This window comes from Octopus sinensis, unplaced genomic scaffold (assembly GCF_006345805.1).
Source record: "Octopus sinensis unplaced genomic scaffold, ASM634580v1 Contig15774, whole genome shotgun sequence".
In the NCBI taxonomy this organism is placed as follows: domain Eukaryota; kingdom Metazoa; phylum Mollusca; class Cephalopoda; order Octopoda; family Octopodidae; genus Octopus; species Octopus sinensis.
The window spans coordinates 18785-23480 of record NW_021833908.1 but is presented as its reverse complement, the minus strand read 5'-3'; positions in this window follow the sequence as shown (position 1 = coordinate 23480).

Sequence of the window (4696 nt, the reverse complement as noted above, 5' to 3'; positions counted from 1 at the left end):
GGGTCCCGGTTACTGGAAACTGAACACGTCGCTGTTAACGCGACAGGTTTACAGGAACCGGATTAGCGAGTTAATTAAGAGGGCGCTGACGGGAGCAGTCGTTAACAACCGCTGGTGGTACGCCCTGAAAATGACAATAAAATCGGAATCAATTAGGTTTAGCAAGGAATTAGCGATAAAACGAAATAGAGTAGAGGGAGACTTGGTTAAGAAACTAGAAGAGGCACTTACCACTGGCAGCGCAATCAACGTGCTGGCTGCGAGGATGGCCCTCGACCAACACCTCAACGCCAAGCACGAAGGTTGCGTCGTCAGAGCTAAAATGCGTGCCTTAAGGAACGAAGGGATTGAAGCTGCGCGAGAGGCCCGGGTAGCGGAGGCGCAGCGTGGCAACAGAGCCACCATTCGGTCTCTAATAGATCAACAGGGATGCAGTTTACTCGAACCCGAAAGGATGTGTGAGGCCTTTCAACAGCACTTTGCTCGACTGTTTGGTGCGAGTGGTGGGTCGGAACGCGGGATGGATTTCAGTGCCTACCTGACCGACCTGCCGCGGCTCTCGGCAAGAGAAGCGGAGTGTTGTGAAAGTCCCATTACAGCCGCTGACGTGTGGGATGCGATGGCGGGCTGCGCGAGGGATAAGTCGCCTGGATTGGATGGTTTACCCTACGAGCTGTATTGTCGAATGCCAGACTTGTTTGGCGACCTCTTGGCATCAGTCTACTGCAACTGGCAACAAAACGGGAGAATCCCCGGTTTCGTGAGCCGAGGTGCAGTGACGTTGCTGAAGAAAGACCCAAACAAGGGGAGTTTTATAGATAATTTCAGGCCCATCACTCTGCTCAACGCAGATTTGAAAATTTTGGCCAAAGTAATAGCCGAGAGGTTGGCGCTTGTCATTGGTAAACTGGTCGACAGGGCGCAAACATGCGCCGTGCCGGGCAGAACCATACATGACAACCTCCATCTGATGCGCTACATTGTGGACAGGGTAGTTAAGGATCCTGGCATGGGTGGGGCGCTGATAATTTTGGATCAGTCTAAAGCCTTCGATAGGGTCGACCATCGGTACTTGGCGGCCGTCCTCAGGGCGGCTGGCTTCGGTCCCGTCTTCCGCGGTTGGATCGCTGCCTTGTATAGCGGCATCCGATCGGTGATTCGGGTGAACGGTCACTTGTCGAAACCGTTTGACATCACGCGTTCGGTCCGTCAGGGGTGTCCCCTGTCGGCGCTTCTGTATGTATTGACTCTCGAGCCGCTACTGCGGAAGCTGGCGACACTGAGGGGCATCCCACGGGAACTGGGTTGCGGGACGAGCGTGTCGGCATATGCGGACGATGTCACCGTCATAGTGTCGAGCGACAAACACATCAAGATGAAAGGCGAGACACTAAGAAAATACGAAACGGTGACGGGAGCAAAGATTAACCCGGAAAAGTCAGTGGGTTTGCTACTCGGCACCTGGAGAAGCAAGCCCATGCCGTCCGACTGCAGCTCAGTAGTGGGACGCTGGACGGACGGACCGGTTAAATTGCTCGGGGTCTGGTTCAGTCCGGACCTCCAAATGGATAAGAACTGGGACGAGATCACGAGTAGAGTGGTCGCTCTCAGCCAAACATGGGCCGAGAGAAAGCTGTCTCTAAAAGGCCGGGCGGAGGTGGCGAACGCGTACATCGCATCCGTCATCGATTACCGCCTGACCGTCGTACCTTGTCCCGACGCCACCATCACCAAACTGGAACGCATACTCTTCCGCTTCCTGTGGAAGGGTGGCGTTCCGATGGTGAGGAAGTCCATTTGCTGTCAACATCCGTTGAATGGAGGACTGGGCATGCCGTGGTTGATGATGCGCAGGCATGCGCTGAGACTGCGACATCTCTGGAAATTCATCGACGACGGTGAACAGGTGTGGGCGCCGTTTGTGAGGCGCGACTTCCCGCAGCTCGTCTCACTGACCGAACTGCAAACGTGGATCAAAAAGAGACCGAAACTGGGCGATTGGCACCGAGAGTGTCGCCAAGCTCTACAGCAGCTCTGCTGACCGGGGTCAAACTTGTGCAACTTATAAACGACTAAAGCGTTCTATAGAGGACTAGTGGAGGGGAGGTCCGACGACACACTCGGGGCAAATCTGGGCGTCGACGAAGAATTCCTAACCCGCCTGTTCAGGACGACGTTCGGGCCGGGGCCTATGGATAACTTCTAGAAATCCCTGGCTTGGCAGTGCTATCGAGACGCACTACCTGTTCGAGAGAAGAGCTACAGACACGGTTCGAAAACCATCACCGGACCGACCTGCCCGAGATGCGGTCAGAGCGACGAAACCGTTCTGCACGCACTCGTGCAGTGTCCAGATATTTCAGAGCTGTGGTCCTTCGTCGAACAGCTGTTGTCACGTGTAGGTCGGACTCGCCTATCGGCCGAGTCTATCGTGATTATTGTTCCACCACCTTCCTTTAAACGGGAAGGGAAAACGGTTTTCGTTACGCTGATGGCTATGGCGAAAGAATGTGTGTGGTGGACGCGTTTGAAAGGACTGCAAACAAACACCTTCCTCTCTGGTCAGTCTCTCGTCAACTTTTTCAAGCACCACTTGAAAAGGAGGATGAGAATAGAGAGGAAGGCTTTGTCGAACGAATGTTTTAATAAAAAGTGGGTAAAAGTGGCAAAAATGGTCAGTATGAAAGACGACACTATTTTAAGCATAAATCTGTAACCAAAAGAGACAACGAGCAGTAAGGCGACTTACTCATGTGTTCTTTTTCGAATTGTCTGAGGTGACCTTGGTCTTTTTGTAGGTTTTCCTTTCCAAGGCTACACCTAAACTGTGAACCTTATATATATATATATATATATATATATATATTGCCTTTTTATACACCACACAACCGACAGATCCCTATTGATCAAACGTGTTTTTTTTTGTGCCCCACCCATCCCACCTCGAAAAGAAAAATTCTACATTGTATTTCGTCCATTTTTATTCTGTGTTTAGCCCTGTGTGGCTACAATAAAAAGTTATCTATCTATCTATCTATCATATATCTATCTATCATATATCTATATATCTATCATATATCTATCATATATATATATCTATCATATATATATATATATATATATATATATATATACAGAGAGGGAAAGAGAGAGTGAGAGAGAGAGTATGACAGAGAGTGCGAGAGAGAGAGTGAATATATATATATATATATATATATATATATATATATATATATATCACAAGTTTGCTTTGGGACGATATTCTAATAGAAAAGGAATTAAACAGTGGGGGAACGAATTATTTACTTAACGAAATTCTAGAAATTAATTTTATCTTGTGGGGGAGGGGCATTGCCGATAATTAACACTTGGTAGAAAAAAGAAACATACAAGCTGATTAGTAATTAAACATTTAAGGTATTAACGGCGAAATGAAACCAGGAATGGGAAAATGAGATAGAAGAAAGAAATAGTCTTAGCTCAGCGTCTCGGACATCGTTCGGTAAAGGAATGGTGGAAGCACTCCGTCGGTTACGACGACGAGGGTTCCGGTTGATCCGAATCAACGGAACAGCCTTCTCGTGAAATTAACGTGTAAGTGGCTGTGCACTCCACAGACACGTGTACTCTTAACGTAGTTCTCGGGGATATTCAGCGTGACACAGAGAGTGACAAGGTCGGCCCTTTGAAATACAGGTACAACAGAAACAGGAAGTAAGAGTGAGAGAAAGTTGTGGTGAAAGAGTACAGCAGGGATCACCACCATCCCCTGCCGGAGCCTCGTGGAGCTTTTAGGTGTTTTCGCTCAAGAAACTCTCACAACGCCCGGTCTGGGAATCGAAACCGCGATCCTATGACCGCGAGTCCGCTGCCCTAACCACTGGGCCATTGCGCCTCCACTAAAGGAATGGAGGAAGCACAATGAGACTAAGGGTTTTTAAACAGTAAGCTGCAACCGGAAGCGAGTTTAGCGCCACGAACAAGCAAGTTTGCTTTGGGACGATATTCTAATAGAAGTGGAATTAAACAGTGGGAATTCTAGAAATGATCAGAAGGACCACTTTTATGACACCCTTCTACAGGCTACCTCAAAGACGAGTGGCAATGACCTCATCTTTGTGGCTGGAGACTTTAATGGGCATGTCGGGCAGGAAGCAGGTATCTTCACTGGGGTACACGGTGGCTGTGGTATTGGCACTCGAAACGATGAGGGAACTAGGCTACTAGAATTCTGTGATGCATGTAACCTTCTAATCTGCAACACTAACTTCAGGAAGCCAGACAGCCACCTGGTAACCTATCAATCAGGGGACTTTTCTAGCTAGATTGATTTCATCCTCACCAGACAGCGGGACGCAGGGTTGCTGTTAAATGCAAAGACCCTCCCGGGTGAAGAATGTACCCCCCAGCATAGGCTAGTCATTAGTGACTTTAGGCTCGAGGCCAGAAGGCTACCGAGAAGCAAATCAATCCAAAAAAGAAGGATTTGGAAGCTAAAGAACCCTTCACATGGTCAGAGATTTAGGGACATCCTCATCAAGAAATTTGAGGAGAGGGAGGAGGAGCTACAGACATCGGACATAGAAGGTAGTTGGAAATTCCTACGGGACAGCTTGCTGAGCGCCACAGACCAGGTCTGTGGCTGGTGCAAAGTCCCTTCCAGACCTAGAGTTACGTGGTGGTGGAATAGTACAGT